This window comes from Polypterus senegalus, chromosome 7 (genome assembly GCF_016835505.1).
Source record: "Polypterus senegalus isolate Bchr_013 chromosome 7, ASM1683550v1, whole genome shotgun sequence".
Lineage (NCBI taxonomy): Eukaryota > Metazoa > Chordata > Cladistia > Polypteriformes > Polypteridae > Polypterus > Polypterus senegalus.
Window position 1 is genome coordinate 1453241 of NC_053160.1, and position 19355 is coordinate 1472595.

The 19355-nt window shown below is 48.6% G+C and overlaps 1 protein-coding gene across 2 annotated transcripts in view; it reads left to right on the forward strand.

The window, feature by feature from the left end:
- Nucleotides 1–19355, forward strand: part of lingo2 (leucine rich repeat and Ig domain containing 2) — a 578579-nt gene that overhangs the window by 450017 nt on the left and 109207 nt on the right. The window contains exon 6 of one of the 2 annotated variants that reach the window (XR_005634271.1): nucleotides 15010–15099. The exons of the other annotated variant lie outside the window; for it this stretch is intronic. The gene's annotated coding sequence lies outside the window, so the exon portion shown is untranslated. Of the gene's footprint in view, nucleotides 1–15009; nucleotides 15100–19355 lie in introns of those variants that run through there. 2 annotated transcript variants of the gene reach the window in all.

Consider the following 19355-nt stretch of genomic DNA (forward strand, 5'->3'; position numbering starts at 1 on the left):
AGGCCTGGGCCTACTGAAGGCCTCACCCCAAACTCAAAGGGCAGGCTGCAGGCCTAAAACCGAAAAAAAACAAAAGAAACTCGGACTAAATACAAACATCTGAAAAGTGTTCTTAAGAGGAAAGGATAACCGAAAACCTCCGGACCTAGGACACCACAACACAGAGTGGCTCTGATGGCAATGAAAATGAATTAATGAATCAAAAGGGAGACGAGCTGAGCAGGACAAGAAAACAAAAAAAAAAAAACAAAAGGTCTTCCAAAGCAATAAACGCAAATCCAAACTTCACAAGAACTGGAGAAGTCCAACTGACACTCACGCTAACGATCGGACCCCCACAACTCTCAAACACCTCTGAAGGAGCAACTGTTATAAAGCTGGGGGGGTCTTTCAGTAGTGACATTAAAGGAGGGGAGGCGCCTCCTGAGGCTCCACCCACAAAGACATCACAAAAATCTGCACATGCCAGAGAAATACAAAATAATTAGTAAACAACACAATAGTCACCAAAACAATTACTGTACAAACCTTTAGAAAAGACACAATAAATAAATAAATAAATAAATAAACTCTTCATCAGAATCGATGGCAGAAAATGCAAATCACTACTTGATAACGAACACATAAAGAGACCCTGACAGCTGGGCATTTGTTTGTAAACTTGTTGTTTTGTTCTTCGGTTTACATTGTCTTGTTTTGCATATTTTATGTTAATTCTGATAGTTATTGCCCTTGTCCTATATACAATATGTTGAACTGGGGAGGGCCGGACCCTTGGGGGGGGGCACATGAGGAGGGCAGGACCCCTAGGGAAAGGGAAGATCCCTTGGGAGGGCTGGACCCCTGGGTTGGGGAAAGACACACATGAGGAGGGCGGGACCCCCGGGGAGGGGAGGGCACATGGCGAGGGTGGGACCCCTGTGGCAGACAGGCCCTTGAGAAAGGGTGGGCCCTAGACTATGTAGCTCTGCCCCCCAGGCCTATGTAAGCATGTGGAGATAGCAGTGCCAGGGCTGAGGTGCCAGCTTTTGCCCGCGTCTGTCCGGCTCTCTCTGCATGTTTGGCATTTCCTTTTTTTTTTGGTTCTCTAGTTTATGGACTCGGCTCCAGGACTTTTTGGATTTTAGATTTTTGATTTTGCCCGCCACGTGCCCCTTTTTCATTGCTCTGTTTTGCTCTTTCTAAATATTTGATTTCATTTTTTGTGATTTGTGGCCAGGGGTTGGTTGTGTTGGGTTCCCCTCTCCCTTTTGTGCAGAGTTTGTGGTTCAGCTGGCGTTTAATCCCCGGCTAATTTATCTTTTTATTTTATGAGACAAAAAAAATGAAACGGTTATTACCTCTTTGAAAAGCAAAGAAGGTTCAAGAGACAACGTGTCGGTGGCATAGTCTTCATCAGGAGGGGAAGAAAATAGCAAAGCCAGGGCAGAGGGAAGGAGGCAAGGTGGGAGAAGGTGAGTCAAAGCTGCCATTAGAGAAGATGAAGGGAGACATTTGAAAGCCAGGTGGTCTTTAAGACCTGGAGGAGTGTGGGGTCCCAGGCTGGGAATGAGCTGAGCTTTGAGAAGAGAAGAGTCCTTAAAGCCCTGTGAAAGAACACAAACCGAGATGCCAGTCTGGCTGCACACATTCTTCGAGCCCCTGCTCCTGTCGTGGCAGTGCATTGGGTGGTGTGGCTCCTCGTAGATCCGTTGGCTGACCAAGAACCATGTCGTTCTGGGACGGGTTCTGTGGGCTTTGAAAAGGTCCCTCATATTTGGACAAAATGGAAATCTGTAAAGTAGAGCAGCAGCAGCAGCAGCACACTGAGAGGTGAAGAAAACCTGAACTGAGGCTGCGCTGTTGTATGTGGCGAGGACCCCAGTGGTCTTTTAGACATCAGTTAAGTAGTTATGGCCTGTTGATCAACCTGTTAAAGATCTTCATCAAAGGCTCCTTCTGGAATCTCCATGGTGGATGGGCCTTTTAGAAGCCAACTATGGCATCGCTCTGAAGAACCACCCTGGCACCTTCACTTTTCAGAGCGTATGACTGAGGGACGTGAAGGTCTAACTCTGGACTTGTGACGTCTTTGATTTGTGCTTCCTGAAACGATCTGCCAGCCGTCTCCAGGTTTCACTTCAGTCGCTGGCTGCTCGCTTCCAACATGAGACGTGGTAGATGAGATTTTTAGACTGGCAAGAGGCCCGTCATTAAATATGGAAGCAGAGACTGGGATATAACTGGTAGCAAACTTTCAAGTGACACAGTGGCTCCTGTGACAGCTCAGAGTACCCGCTGGGGACAGTGGCCTTGTCTCTTTCTGAAGTGAGATGTTTGCCTAAGTTAGGTGGGCAGCAGACGATTAAAAAGCTCCTTGAGTCCGACTCTCCAAACTGTGTCGTCATGGAGGGTCTCGTGGGCAACTTGGAGCCCACATTCCTTAAACATGCCGTTTTCTAAAGACGTTCCCAATGGAGAGTCAGGCCTGAATGTTCAGCCGGTGATGGGGAGTTGGTGGGGGGTCATTCTGACTCACGTATCCTTAAACGTTTTGTCGATTAGGGTGGGGGGTTCCCCCCTTTACTCCATTGAGATACTCCTGTGTTTCATCTAATGGGCTGATTGGCGTCATACATCCAGAATGCCCTGATGGTAGACCCCCCTTGTATTCGTTTATCTTGATTGTTCAGCGTTGTGAACTGGACTCTTTCCTAATGGCGCACCACACTGTGCCCGCACGCAGTATTTATATAAGGATCAATTCTTTCTAGTTTTATTTTTATTAAACGTGAACGCCATTTCAATCATTTCAAACGACAAACAATTCACGAGTCCCGGCGCCACGACCACGACTGCCATCGCCTTCACTCGGAAGTGATTGACAGCTCCTTCCACCAACCAGCAGTCTTCTCGACTCCGAGCTTGAGCGCGTCGCCGGTTAATGCGGACGGACCCTGGCATTTTGTGCGCGCCTTTTCTGCCACCTGAACTTCAGGGTCAGTCACGGGTGGGCGGCGGAGGACGACACCTGCCGAGTTTTAACGAGAGCCCCTCGGAGAGACGCTCAACTCGAGGAACCTTCCGCGGCTGCAGACCTCATGGCTTGTTGATCGCTTCGCTTTATTTCGCCGCGTCTGCTGTTATATATAAATTATCCATCCATCAATCCATTATCCAACCCGCTATAGTCTAACTACAGGGTCACGGGGGTCTGCTGGAGCCAATCGCAGCCAGCACAGGGCGCAAGGCAGGAAACAAACCCCAGGCAAGGCGCCAGCCCACCACAGGACACACACACACACACACTGGGGACAATTTAGAATCGCCAATGCACCTAACCTGCGTGTCTCTGGACTGTGGGAGGAAACCCACGCAGACACGGGGAGAACATGCAAACTCCACCCGCTGCGCCAGCGTGCCGCCCGCTATATAAATAAAACGTATTATTATTATTATTATTATTATTATTATTATTATTATTATAGTTGCTGTCTGTACTGGTGGATTATGATGTACGCTTCATCCCGTCCTATTTACGGCCTCAAAGCCGCTGACACTCAATGCCAAGTGACATACGCTCATGGCGAAGGAGGTTTCTCTTGTGTCTCGACCCCCGAGGAGGGCGGTGGGGATTGGGGGGGTTACTCGGAGGGGGGTGTTACTGTATGTGTGTGTGGCCCCAGACCCGCGACATTCCTTCAGCATCCCGCGACTGGCGAATGTGACGCCTGCTGGGTGAAGCGGGCGAGCGACGAGACTGATGGCTGAATGTACGGATTGACGCGCTCGTGATTTTGTGTTTTATTGTCTCTTTGTTTGTTTTATTTTTATTATTTTTTTTCGGCGCTGTCGAATGGTCTTAAACAGCTCAATAATGGGCGGTTTTTTTTTCTTCTCCAAGGCCTCTGAACGCTTCGCGTTGCCGCTGACATTTTTATTACAAGACAATATATAATTTACAAGACAGCCGGCATTTTCAAAAGAGTCGAAAACACTCAAGTAGACTGCAATTTTAGCATTGCGCCGTGCGTGACGGCTGGAAAAAAAGTGTCAATAGGTCCAGAGGGGAAAAAAAAAAATAAATAAATAAATAATAAAAAAAAAAATAATCATAAGCTAGCAGGATTTATTTTCAAAGAAGCCCCCGATCGGCTCCAGGCGGCAGCCCCTCAGCTCGCCGGAGAGATCAGTTGGCGCTTGCGCCCGGCGGAGGCTGCTAAGCGAATAAGACGAATGTGTTTTACTGGAGCGCCACCGCATTCCCTTTAAAATATGAATTTGCTGGAGCTTATCTTCAGGAAAGTGCGGAAAATTGATCTTCTAGCCGGCTTGGCGTTTGCAAGCGCGGTGATAAATCTTCACGGCTTGAGCGGCGTGAGGCGCCTCAGCGTTTCTGTCTCGCGGAGTAACAAAGCGATTTGCAGGCCTTCGAGTGAAGCCCAGCGGTTGGATGGACGTCCCGGCGGTCTTTAATAGAGGGTGAATAGCCAGGTTAGGCTGGCACCGATGAGGACAGCGGGATTTTAAACTGGGATTAAATAAAACACAGCGGCGCACGAGCGGGCAGACATGCACTCTGCCAGTCACAGCGCCACCAGTGGACAGAAACCCTCACTGCAACCAGCTCTGCCTGTGCGGTGATGGGCACGGATTGGGGCACACCGAGGCCTGCGGGGCAAGTTCATGGAGCTGTGGCCATCCCAGCATGCTCATTAAACCTTTGACCTCTGGAGGTGTGGCTTGTTGATTCTGGATGGAGGGCATCATTGGCAGAGGACGCTGTTATGTGTGGAACCTCCAGGGGGCGCTGTGACCAACGGAATAAACAGCCACTATATTTCAGTAACAGGTTTACAGTTAGGACTGTAAGGTGCGTTTGCGTTATTAATTTTGTGTCTTGTCTCATGTTTTAGCTTTAGACTAACTTTGGTGTCCTGACTTTCGACAGTCCCACACCCTATAAAACCTTTCTCTTCTCTCACATTCCTTTTATTTATTCCTTTTTTAGGATGTTTCAACATATATCTGGTCTTAATATCGATGATGGTGTGCGGACTCTCTAGGGGGCACTCTAACCACTACAGATGTGCCATTTTGGTTAACGGTGTCTAAGGTGACATTGGCAAGAGGGACGACATTGGTGAATATTAAAAAGAAGTCAGGGCTCGGACCTTCTCTATTCACATCCTCACATGGAGGTCCCAGGATGTCCGACTCCATCCACCCGAGTGAGTTAAACCCTCCAGTCCTGCCAGACCCAAGGCACAGGCTGACCCAAACCCTGGCTCTCCAACTCAAGGAGCAGGCTTGATGGCCTGCATTGGGTCTGTGGCGGGGTGGGTCGGCTCCACGCTCCCTGCTGCATTCGGGAGCCCCTTGAACGCGACACCGCCGATGGTCCTGACCGGGATGAGCTAGCGAATGAGGACACTCACACAAAGCAAGGGTGACCAGGTGCTTTAATCGCAACGATTCAAAAGCAAAAGTGCCCAGATGAGAAGTGCGGCGCGCCCAGAAATGTTCAGCAAACAAATAAATCATCCAATTTGAAAAGAACGGCGTCCATGTGGAGGCAACAATCAAGCAGATAAATAATCCATTAAAATGAGGTTAAAAAATCTGGCAGGGAACTCTGGGGCATCAGCTTAACCTCCCTCCCCGCCAGCTTAACCCCAAGTGGGCAGATTGACCCACTTTAAGTGCCTGACCCCACAGCCTTCATTGTACTGACTCCCGCTGCCAGGCTGGCACCCCCGAGGTCCACGGTGCCACCTGCATTCTCCGGCAAGTCGCCCCAACTGCGTGGCCATCAGCCCCCCTCGAGGGACTTCCTCCTGGTGGTCTGCCTCCTCTCTGTCTCGCCCACTCACACCGACTCTCTCTCTCTCTCTCTTTTTCTTTCCCTCCTTCAGCCTCCTTTTCTTTCTCTTCCGTTTCGTTCTTCCTCTCTAACACTTTTAAAATGAGGGGGCGTGGCCAAGCTGCAGCAGCAATCAGAAGACCCCACCCCTAATTTCGGTCACAGGTGATCCCCCACCTGGGCACTTAGTCCACACACGGGACCCGCTCTCGCCACACCACCGAAAGGTGCCCACCGAAAGACGCCCACCTGCCACGGACCTCACTTTATCAAACACTGAAAGACAAACGTATCCGGGAGGCGTTGTCACGAACATGTTGGGTCTGATGACACAAACAAGTCAAAGGTGGCATGAGGCCCCCAAAAAGCCCGCAGACCTGCCTGAAGATGGCCCAGGGCCTCTGGCTGATGGCTTCTTCACTCGTATTCTCAATGCGTTTCTCTTTGTCGACACTCCGTTTGGGGGGCTTCCGAAGCCCAGGATTTCAAATCATGTATTTGTTTCTCAGTTGTCAGGGATGCCAGGGGCCATGACCCGGCCGGGACGCCAGGAGGGACCGGAAGAGGGTCAGAGCCCTGCCTGGATCATGTGGGGTTTGCCTTCCGGGTTGCTTTGGGGGCCACGGGTCAAGGGCATGGAAGCCTTTCCCTGTAGGGGCCTGTGGTCACCGCCAGGAGGCGCCCCAGTGCCTTGGGGACCTGTTACCCCAGCACTTCCGCCACACCAGGAAGTGCTGTGGGGAAGATTTATGACGGCGCCCGGAGAGCAGCCGGGAGGACAGCCGGCACTTCCGCCACGCTGGGGCGTGGCCAGAAGAAGATTGCCGGGAACACCTGGGGCTCATCCGGGTCCTCTATAAAAGGGGCCGTCTCCATTCATTCGAGGCTAGAGTCGGGTGGAAGAAGGACGAGGCAGGAGAGAGTGGAGGCGGCCCGAAGAAAGGCATTGTGGCCAGGACTTTGTGTGTGATTTGGGGTTTGTGCACGTGATTAAGGTCTGTGTGACCAAATGGACTGGGGTCTTTGTGACCGTTATTATATTTGTAAATAGTGTAAATAAGCGTGTGGTGGTTTGAAACAAGATGTCCGCCTGTCTGTGTCCGGGCAAGGTTCACACAGTTCAGAGGTTACCTTTGTTGTGTCGTATCGTTTTCGCCCCAAGTTTGGTCTCCCTGTCCATCGCACGGCTCCGTGTTGTCACAAGTCGTGAACCCCCCCCCACCCCCAAAGTAATGAAGGTCAGCATTTCAGGGACTTTGTGACAATTTGCTTTTCCTGTACTCGGGGAGGGGACACTGGCATACGCACATTGCTGCCACTCCTGCCTGTTAACAACACATTTCCATTAAGCACACTGAGAATGGGAGAGGCACTATATAAATGTTAGTATCAGTATTATTACCATTTTAGTCTCCACCTCTTCCGGAGTCTTCGGGTCTCGTTTTAGTTGTTGGTTACGGTGCGGCTCTCTCCTCAGTTTTGAGACCACCTTCCTCTGGCTTTGACTGCGTCTTTCCTATTAATCTCCCAAGCTAGCATAAGAATCCCCGGCTGCCAGCCTCCAACTCCTAACTGCAGGCTTCGGCCTACCCGGACCCCCAAAAGGAAGTTGGCTTTAAAGTCCAAAAAAGAGCTTACAAGTCCAGGAAAGGGTGGGGTTACCGTAAACCTCTGGCACGTGGAGACATCCTATCACAAAGTATCCTTATAAACGGAGAATCCATCGAATAAATTAAAAAGGCAAACGACGACAGCAAATTGGATTTGCCTGAAAAGCAATCTGTGATCTCAAAAATGCAATCAGAAGCGCAAGCGATAAAAAGAGACAAACAACACAAACTCCTGAGACTCTCAAAGACCCAACGCTGGACCCTCAATGTAAGAAGTCAATGCAAAGGCCGCAGCAGTGATGTCAAGGTGGCCCCGCCTCCTGGGGCTCCACCCACAAAACACAAGGAACGGCAGCACATTTAAAGATGCAGCACACCAACAACCAATCGGAAGCAAACCTGACAGAGGGCACCTCAGCTGTCTGCTTGGAAAAGGATCGAGGCCTACAGAGGTGGATTATGGGAAGGGGTGGGGGGGGGCCGTCAGATCTCTTAGAACATTGTGGACGAGTACAGGCCATTCAGACAGCAAAGCTTGCCAGTCATGTCCGTGTTACTTCTACTGAAACACCAAGTCACGTTTTGAGGGTCCCTAAAGTCCTCCTGTCCTCCACACTAAGTGGTCACATGTTCCCCGTAATTTGATGTCATTGATTTCTAATTTAACGTCTTGCATGTTTTTATTAATTGAATTATTTTTTAAATTAACGAGGGTTCAGGTCTGCAAAACCTACATAAGGGAGAGGAGAGCCGTCAAACCCCTGGCCCAGGATAATTAGCCTTTTCATTATACATTTCTAGCAGTTCAGTACGTTAAATGAATCACCAAAAAAGGCCAGGAAAGCTCAAAGGGTCAGCTGAGAAACTCGCGCCACGAGGAAGTCACGCCACGCCTGACGGCCCTCAAATACGTGACGATAAGGAGAGGGTCCGGAAATCCGGGAATAAGAACACACAGGGGAGCAAAGGAGAACATAATGGAATGGTCAAGAAACAAACAACAGCACCAAACCAAGAGTGGGCCCATCAAAGAAAGGAACACAAGAGCAGAGCCCTGCTTAACTTTAACCAGGTGCCCACACCTTCTGGGGTGGCACCGTACCCACCTCACCATCTACCGATATGCAGCTGAGTCTTGACTTGTGGTGAGCAGCAGTTCAGTTGAACAAAATCCAGATAGACCCACGTGTACTGGGATATAGCGCCCCCCTCAGGAGGCCTTGAGTGTGTGCGTGTGTGTGTGTTTCATCAGGGATGTGTGGGCGCCGATGTCACACACTCCAGACGGCACAAATGTCAGCACGTCGCATCACGCCGACTCTTTTGCTTGTCTGACAGCGTCTGGCATGGACAGGGATGGTTAATCCGGTGCCCTCAAAGCCTCAGGAGAACAACATGGAGGAGGACGACGATGCGTAACGAGCCACTGTGGGTGGGTGTGTGTGTGTGTGTGTGTGTCGGAGTTCACCACTCTCAAGTCGCACCGGGATTCGGATTTAGTTTAATGAAGCAGAAACACGACTTAAGGGCGAACCTCCGGGGGGACCATCGAGAGGCTAGACGGCGGTCCGGCGAATGAAGTGGAACTAAAGATCCTCCTCTGGACCGCAGCCATGGACGTGCGTGTGCCGCCCTCTTGAGTTAATCGTGTGCTTCACGTCCGAGTGCGTCGCTCTGACTGCGGTTTGGTGGCAGCTCTGACAGATTCATTTCCTTTCATTTTTGGACTTACCTCATGCTGCTTGTTCATGTCAGGGGGCGCTCTCGAGCAAGTGACAATATCGGGGTGACTGAGGACGGGTAGGGAGACCAAACCCAAAACAACGAGGGACGAGGCACAGAGGAAGGAGACGTCTGCTCCCGCAGCTGCTCCAAGCCTTCCACTCGCCACCCACCATTTCTGTCCCACCACCCCTCTCCCTTCATCCTGATCCTGGGCGCCGTTCTTCTTCACTCCAGGTGAGCCCTGAACTCTGCCGCAGTTACCTGGCTGAGGGGGAATCGGTCCTTTTTGAAGGAGACCACTTCAAGGGTCCTGTCCAGCTGACCGGTGCTTTTGTGTCACCCCAGAACCCTATAGGAGGTATGCAGCTGGCTCCTTCCAGCTGGCACTAAGGTGGGCTAACAGTTGGCAACTTATACTCCACTGGCCAGGACCACTCCTTGGTCTCCAGTGGTCCAGTGCAACTCTAGGATGGCTGAAAATCCCTGCAGGACCATCCATGATGGGACATAATAAAAATCCTGCTACTGTACTGTGAGCTTTAGTGGCAAAGCCTCCTTAAGTCTAGTGGCCATCTTTAATTTGGCATCTGCTGTGATGTCACATGGCATGTGTCAGTCACATGGCATATGCATTATTTGCCTAGCAACCACACAATGCCATGGCAACCGCACACTCAAAAGTTGGGACCATAGTGCTGTTATAGCTGACATCTTTTATATCTCAGCCACTATGATGTCACGGGTCACATGACATGCATATCATGTGACTAGCAACCACTAAGCATCATAGCGACCACACACTCAAAAACTGGGACCTTTTTCCTTTGTAGCTGCCATCATTTATATCCCGGGTCACATGACATGCACATCACATACTTGACAACTACACAGCATCATAGCAACCACAAACAACAATGTTTGAGCCATTGTGCTGTGTTAACGGCCGTCTTTTATATTATGGCCTGCATGATGTCACAAGTCACGTGGCATGTGTATATCATGCCTAACAACCACCAAGCATCATAGCAACCACACACCGAAAGGTTTGGACCATTGTGCAATGTTAGCAGCCATCTTTTATATCACAGCATCTGTGATGTCACAGGTCACATGGCTTGTGCATCATGTGGCTAGCGACCACACAGCATCACAGCAACCACTCACAATAAAGACTGGACCATTGTGCTGTTCTACCTACCATTTTATATGTCACAGGTCACATGACATGCACTTCACATACCTGGCAACTACACAGCATCATAGCAACCACAAACAACAATGTTTGAGCCCTTGTGCTGTGTTAACGGCCGTCTTTTATATTATGGCCTGCATGATGTCACAAGTCATGTGGCATGTGCATTATGTGCCTAACAACCACACAGCATCATAGCAACCACAAACCATAAAGTCTGGACCCTAGTTCAAAGCTAGCAGCAATCTTTTATATCTCACCCACTATGATGTCACAGGTCACATGGCATGCACATCATGTGCCTAGCAACCACCTAGCATCACAGCAACCACACACTCAAAGTTTTGGGCCATTGTGTAATATTAGCAGCCATCTATTATATCACAGCCACTATGATATCACAGGTCACATGGCATGTGCATCAGGTGCCTAGCAACCAACAAGCATCATAGCAACCGGACACACAAAAATAGCTGCACCAATTAAAAAGAAATACACAAAATGGCCATGTGAAGATGTCACTGTAACAACAGTAAAAAATGCAAGCAAATCAAAATAAAAATTAAAACATAAATGGTCAGTAAATAATAGCAGTGAATAAATTATTAACATGTGCCTAACACGGGGAGGAAGAAAAATAGAAGTGTGGCTGAAACTCAAGTAGGGAGGACATGCTGCTTGTGTGACCACCAGCCCTCTTGGCAGACCACTCATCCAGCCGGATGTTTATAATCCCCCTTTGAGTCGTCCCTGTCCCCCTACTAACTCCTCATAATGAAGCCCCTTCTTGGTTTGGTCCTCGTTTAGCGCCCCCTGGTGTTCACGTGTGTTACAAAGCAGACAGGACAGCAAAGCCAAAGAACAAAACCAGCAAAGCCTCCTGGTGGACGTTCTGACCAGAATATAAATTCAGCGTTTCTTCCCTTCATTCGTCAAAAGAAGTCCAGCATGAAGAGCCAACCAACCCTGTGACGGTGCCAGTCTGCCAGAGGGTACAATCACAAGCCACGGGGCTTGAATGTCTTTGGGATGCGGGAGGAAATCTGCATGCAAACTCCACTCAGACAGTGACAAGTGGACCACACAATGGACCCCAAGTCCCAGGGGTTGTGAGGCCGCAGCCCAAACCACTGCACCGCCATACAAATGTCAGAAAGAAAAGGAGACTCCCTGAAGTCTAAGACACAAAGTGACAAATGCTGAAGAGAGCGAGAGGGTGGGAGCATGAGAAAAAGAGAAAGATCACCGGTGGCCTTCTAAGCACGTGCCACTAACTCAGCTACCTCGGAGATTCTCCCTGTGCTCATCCTTTAATCATTCTGGGCTCATGGACGGCACCAGACAATCCCACAGACATCATCTAAAAACAAACAAGCAATGACTTGGGAGGGATGATCACAGGGAGATCACCAATATATGAACGGGGGAAACCAACAAGCAATGCCTGCCTGTGTGTCCCTGCTTTGTCCCTGCTTTGTGACATCTGCGTCTTCTCCTAGGGTCCCTCTGGCCTTCCCTCACATTCTAAAGCTGTGCTGCTTAGGGGACCTGACGGCTTTGGGCCCGTGGAGGACTGGCCCCTCATTCACCCGACGCTGCCATGATAGGTGGCCCCTCATAACCCCGGGCTCAGTAAACAGACACAGTGATGGAAGTGCAGTCTACGGCAGTCAGGCCTGAAGGGGGCGCTGCTCCAGTGTCAGGAGACTAAGTTAGACTGGCTGGTGAACCTCAGGGCCTCTCTTTGTGGGTTTAGAGGGTCCACTTGAACACAACGACCGCATGTAGACTTCACTCAGATGGAGAGTTGAACCAGGGTTCAAGACGATGATGTGCTCACAAGGTCCGCTTCGCAACCTCAGCTTAATGCACTCTGCACAGAAAAAAAAAAAACAAATCCCCCCATTAAACACTCGTCTGCTAGACCCCCCGATGCAGTGCCACACATTAAAAGAATAAAATGCAAAAAATATTAGAATTGAAATGGAAATGAAATCTCACAAGTCGCCATTAGTGCCCATCTGCAGCTCCTCTTCCCGATAAACGAATCCAGCAAAACAAGAACGAGCCCCCCCGGACCTCCATAACCTCGTTATAAACCACTGATTACATAATCGACAAGTGCGGAGCGTTTAGTGCTTCACCGAGTGAGAGAGACGGTAATGAGGGGAACGTGATCAGCTGACCTGGACGAGAAACGCAAAGCTGAACGGCTGACGAAGAACCCGCTTGGACCACCGGCCAGCTGACTGGACTGGCGACCACATCAATCAGTGAAGCTGGACATTCTGGTCAGGACTGGGCGACCACAATTAGATCGCTGGAAAAGTCAGCAGCAGCGTGGGGTCTAAAAAAAAAAAGTAAAAAATGAAAAACACAAAAAAACAAAAATGAGGTCCCAAAAAACACAAAGGGGGCACACCGGCAAACTGGGACCGGACCCTGGAAAATGGGGTGAGAGAGCCTGGAGAAACAGGAGACACCTGGAGCAAAGTGACAATAAGGACGTGTGTCACTCAATCAATCAATCAATCAATCAATCAATCAGTCTCTACTATATATAGCGCCTTTCATTAGTACAAAGTAAAGATATCAAGATGGATTACGTGATCAGTGAATTCGAAACAACGTTACACGCAAGCAGAGGGGGCTGGCCATCGATCTGTCTCCTATATAGCGCCTGTCTTATGCATGTATTTACTATAGTGCCTTTCATGTCTATCTATCTATCTATCTATCTATCTATTATATAGTGCCTTTCACTCTATCTATCTATCTATCTATCTATCTATCTATCTATCTATCTATCTATTATATAGTGCCTTTCACTCTATCTATCTATCTATCTATCTATCTATCTATCTATCTATCTATCTATCTATCTATCATATAGCGCCTTTCATATCTATCTATCTATCTATCTATCTATCTATCTATCTATCTATCTGTCTATCTATCTATTATATAGTGCCTTTCATTTCTATCTATCTATCTATCTATCTATCTATCTATCTATTATATAGTGCCTTTCACTCTATCTATCTATCTATCTATCTATCTATCTATCTATCTATCTATCTATCTATCTTATAGTGCTTTTCATGTCTCTCTCTTTGTGTTCCTCACCCTTTATAAGCCCATCTAATTCATTTTTAGGGATCATGGTAGGCCGAGCCTAGCAGTGATAATGTGGTTGCATTACAGTAGACCACCCTGGCCCGATTGCCCCTCTATCCTAAGGGCTCACCTCTGCTTACTGATGGTGGTCCTACATTTTGTCACTAGTTAATGCTATCCCTGTACAAGTGGGATAAAAAAATGAGTGACTGTATACATGAATGGGTGAATGACTGGCCTGGCACTCACAATTTTGTGGAGCATGGGACAGAGACCCCGGGTGGGCTGTACATTTTATGTTTGTTTAAGTGGATGCGGAGTGGCACCTTCCTTCATCTGAACATGTCCAGTGTCCACGGCTCCTTTTCTGTCCACTGATTGCTTTCCTTTTATCTAAATCCATCCACTGTTCTTATATTGTTTACACCCTGCTGTCTAGCGCCAATTCAGCTCCCAAGGTGGTCCACATTCATTGTTTAACGGGTGGCCACTGTGTTACCAAGATGCCAGTCAACTTCATTGCTCGTTCCTCCTCCTGTAAATATTCTGATATTTGGTGACAAAGTGAATTAAAGTTGTCCTTGCTTTTCCAGTTTTGAACCTTGTCTTCTGTTCAGTGGTCTGCCAACTTAGCCAGTGTGGCCGTGACATCAGCGTAGGTTACTGACTCCTTCATCACCTTCATTTAGGACATTTAAGACTTCTCCTGTTGTGCCAGCTGTCATCTGGCATCTACAGTCACTTGGTGGGTGCTGTGTGCCCCATCTGATTTGATCAGGAACACACACACACACACACACACACACACAGAGCTTGTCCATTCCACCCTCAACTAGACGTTTATTGGCTATTTGGATGTGATGTCATTACGTAAGGCGGAGACTCATGCACAGATTGACAGGCAGGATTTGCTCGACTGGCCAATCAGGGTGTGAGTGTGTGCCATGTGTAACACTTTGGTATAACGTCTTGTGCTTTGATGGTGATATACTCTATATACTGTATATATTATCATGTGTATAATGACCTGCCAATCGATTCATTTTCTGAAACTGCCTGTCAATCAATGAAAATATGCAAAATGTGGCCAATAGAAGCCAAGTGACCCCCAAGCAATTAAGGCGGAATACTCTGGGCGCTTCTGTCGGTGTCAAAAGGCAGCAGCGCGGCGGCGTAAATGTAACGTGACAGCTGATTGATACTGAGTGCCAACGCGGCATGGCTGCCCCGACTCCAGACTGGCAGGGACGGATTCTCTTCTGTATCAGGGAATTAAATTTATTCTTCCAATTTAAGGGCCAATTTAGCCCACATTTTATAAATATAAGAATAAATGGCTTTTTAATTTGAATGCTTAATGTAAATTTCTCCCAAAGACTTGAAGCGGATTGTGATTCATCTTTTTTATGAGGCCAGGAAGGAAAAAATAATTATTCATGCACGCTTGCCATCTCATTAGGCTTATAATGCAAAAATTCTCTCTCTCTCTTTTTTTTTTTTCTTTTTTTCTATTTTTTTTTAAGGTTGGATTTTTGGATGTTTTATTGTTTCCATTAACTACAGAAAGTTGATTATTCAATCAAGCTACTCGAGCCCACAAAATCTCTTATGGCCCATTAATTTCCCAAAGTATCTCTGAATGAGCCCTGATTGCAAGTGAAGATCGCTGATGCAAGGGCTTTGTGCTGTTTACTCTGCTGATATCGAGCGGGCTGGGAGAACAAAATAAGAAAAAGAGAGGAAGAAGAGGCGACGTGTCAAGGTGGGCATCGGGACCAGGAGAGAGCGAGACAAAGAGAACGAGAAAAAGAGAGAGAGAGTGCCACCACCCGCTGGGCACCCTGGCACCCCCAGCTCTGTCCTCCTCCCCACTTCAGGGTGGTCTACAAATCGGGCCGAATGCTTCCATAGGAATTCCATCTCCAAACGCTCCCCTCAGGGTCCTCCAGCCCACTGAAAACACAAAGGGAATGACATCTTGGTGGCTTGCAGAATTCATTAAGGTGACAGTCACAGTGACGTTTAGAAATAGAGAGACTCTGCCCTGTCCCTGGGGGTCCCCTCGAGTTCTCCTGTATCACCAGGCGATGGCATCAGAAGGTGCCACTGGAGTTCCTGAAGGCTCATGGTGGTGTTAATATCAAGGCAGGACGAATCGATAGAAGAGCAGAGCTGACAGATTGTGCCACCTGTCAGAATTTGCTGCTTTCTCACAAAGCAACCAAAAATAAACGTGGCACAGAAATACCCCACCGCCGTCTGGCTAAGTGAATTTCCAGTAGCAGTTCTATGAAAAGATCAGCCTGTAGCAAGCTGACATGATCCTCCGAAAGCACAATGAGTGACCCACCCAATAGAACGGTAAGCTTTACCAACCAAATGGCCGGGACCACCACGGTTGTCAAGATGACTCCTTCCCAAGACCCGTCTTACCAAAACAAGAACAAACCAAAATGGCCAGTGCCAAAATGACGAGCCCCCCTGACAATGAAATTGTTAAGGTTGCCCCCCACCCCCTTGTGGACCCCACCCATTGGAGTCTCTACCGAGACTGGCGTAGGGCTCTTGAAGGGGTCGTTCCTCCATTATCAAATGGCTTCAGTTCACCAGATGAGATGGATTTCAAGTTCAGACCTAAACCTTGAGCCCCCCAAAAAAACAAAACTTCTCAATGGGACTTATATGGGGGGCTTTGAGAACTCCACGCTAGGACTTGGATTTTTGGATTCTGGGCCAACTTTAATGTGTGCTTTTGTTGGTCATCTTTCTGGAAGACCCAAAGGTGACCTAAAACCATACATGGTATCCTTCAAAATGTCAACCTGATGTCACTTCTTCGTGACCTCATGGACATGAACAAGGCATCCCTGCACCTGAAACAGCAAGAGGACCCCAATCTCCATGCTGAACTGTGGAAATTGTTTTTACATTCAATGGCCTCTCCCAGCATCCCTGTGCCCAAAGAGCTCCAGTTTTGTCTCATCAGACCAAAGGTCAGAATTCCAAAACTCATCCCCCATGTTTCCAAATTGTCATCAGTGTGGTGGTGATGTGCCACTGTATGGGCACAATGAAGTGCCCTGCCAGTGGTCTCATCAGAGTCTTCAAGTCCAGAGGTGGCCACTTCACTGGTGATCACCTTCACAGAGGTCTGCAGGGTCTTGTTGACATCTCGGATGCTTTTCCTCCCCAGTGTCTCTTGTACTTGTGACCACGTGCAGGTTGTTTTCTAACAGATGGCATCTCCTTGCACTTGGCGATGAGGCAGCATGCAGCTGCTCTGGAAACTGTGAAATTGGGCTTGGGAAGTGGCTGACTATGAAAAGTCACCCAAAGACGTTCACACGGGTATTTATATCACACTGTATGGTAAAGCTCAGGGCGCTCTGTATGTTTAATGTTATATAGCGCCTTTCTACGGCAGCCTAAGGTGCTTTCGAGTTTCAGGGATGCCGTGTGAGGCTCTCACACTTTGTTATTGGCAGAAGAAATGAAACAAATGAAGTAAACGAAGATTGGCTGATTTTGTCTGCTCTGAAAGGGGCCACATAATGGGGACTGAATGCTTCAAGGCCAGTGGCATATAGCGCTTATGTCAGGTGCTGCTTTATGTGAGCTACATGGTGTGTGTGTGTGCATAAACTAAATACTTACAAATTATATTATATAACACACACATATTATACTGTATGTGTGTGTGTATAAACTATATGCTTAGGCAATGCACGCGCATATTATATGTATATGTGTGTGTGCCCGCGCCTCATTGTAACGCACCTTATCACAAGCACTATTACGATTATTTATTTATTTATTTATTGCATTAATGTTTCATTTGAGTAGAACTCTGCTGTACAAATATCGATAAGTTTGCTGATTCTGATTTACAAAACCCCTGTTTAGATGCAGCGGGCTATCTTTATTGGTAAAGGCTCTGTTTAAGGCGCTATATTATTATTATTTCTCTCCACGAGTGCCAGTGTGTTTTGCTGATTTGCATTTTTAATTTTTACCACGAAAGTCGTTTCTATGAAGCAACCACCGATTGTGTTAAGGTTGTCTACGAAAGGCACTATATAAAGACGATCTTCATTAACCCCCCCCATCCCAGTCGGGACTTTCTCCCCCACCACTGAGGGCCTGACGTCAAGTCCACCCCGGCGGTTACGTCACAGCTCGGTGCGCTCGTCACGCTAACGTCACTTTTCTTCTCTTTTTCTCCTTCCTGCCTTGCCGCGTGGATTTCTGCTCAGGTGAGTACCCCGCTCGTCTGCTCCTGTCCGTCGGACCACGCGCTCGTCTGCCGGTTCTCGACCTTCCATGCCGCCGCCGCCGCCGCCTGTGATGTCTTGGGCTTGTCTGCTGAAGCCGCTCGTGATGTGCGCTCCCGTTGAAGCGCTGATGCTGAGCCGCATCTTCTGTCACCAATGCCCGGCGCCGCCCACGCCGCTAACGTGGAGACACGTGCTCGGGCTCAAGCTTTCCTTGACGTGATGTAGGTGGTCATCCCTCGAGCTTGGTTGCTTTCGTCCCGCTGCTTGTACCCCCATAAAAAAGCGGGCTCAGTTTGCTCAGGTGCGGCGTTTGCTCCTGCAGCTGCGCTTCGTTTCACCCGATCTCAGTCTGAAACAAGCAAGGCGCCGCTTTGACGCGAACGGCTCAGTTGGTAGCCGAGTAGATGCCCCTCGTAGTTGGCAGGTTTAGAGGAAGGTGAATCAGGGACACGCCTGCCATCAGGTGACATTAAAGGAGCGACAGGCGGAAGTGCACGTAGAACAGCCGGCTGATGTGTCGAATAAAGTTGGGAATTCGGCAGAGTCCGTTCAGCATGGAGACCCTGGAGGAGTGCGGCCTGGGCGTGTCGCCCCGGGTTTTTTATGGGCGGGGCTGTCTTGAGGCGCCGCACACGTAACTGTAAGCTGGCGGGAGTTGTGCTGAAGCTCCGCCCTGAGCGCCTCTTGTCGGTTTTCATGACGTTTTTATTTTCTGTCTTTTTAAGTCTCCTGCCCACTGTTTGGATGGTCTTCCTCTTATATCCTGTCACGGACACTTTGAGCTTCACTTCTGCGTGGTCACAAAGCTCAACAGACCGCGTGGGCTTCTGTTGATATTTTAAGGTGGCTAGTCTGTCACAGTCGGAGAAGACATGTCACTTGAACCTCCTATCTTGTCACAAAGGGGCAACGAGTTGCTGTGACTAATTTGGGCATTAGGCCAACAGCCCAATTCTGGTGAAACTGGCCAAAATGGTCAAGTGTCAGTAGAAGGCCCTCCAGAACCTGATGATTACAAACTAAGAGACCCCCCAATTCTCAAAATGTGTACTTCTACATTTCTGGTCTTCCCAGCCGCCTGCTCCCCACTTGTAAGGACCAAATCTGCCCTAAGACTGGGGGTCCACCTATAGGTCAGCCTGGAGCTGGAGGTCTTGTGCTGTTTGCTAGCAGACCACCTGCTGCTTCTGCTCAGCGTTAACACAAGCAGTGGCCTGCATAGCTGGATGTTGTTGCTCACTTTGGTGGCTTCCTCTGCAAATGGCGTCTGGCTCTGCCCACTTGGGCATAGCGATACCCACCTTCTGCCATGGTCTTTGGGCAGCAGCTTAGTTTGTACCCCAAGGATCCATTCTTCTGGCACAATGGGTATACTGGTAAATCTGCCAGACCCTCAGCAACAGCAAACATATCAACAACAATAATTTATTTCTTGTATTGCCCAAAATCACACAAGCAGGGTCTTAATAGACTCCAGCAGAAGGGCTTAGAAGGACTAGGGGACGATGCCATCAACTGACGGAGTAAGGGACTTGATCTCTGCTTTCCAGAGTCCTGCCCAGGTTACTTTCTGTCCAACTTCATGATCTCAGTTG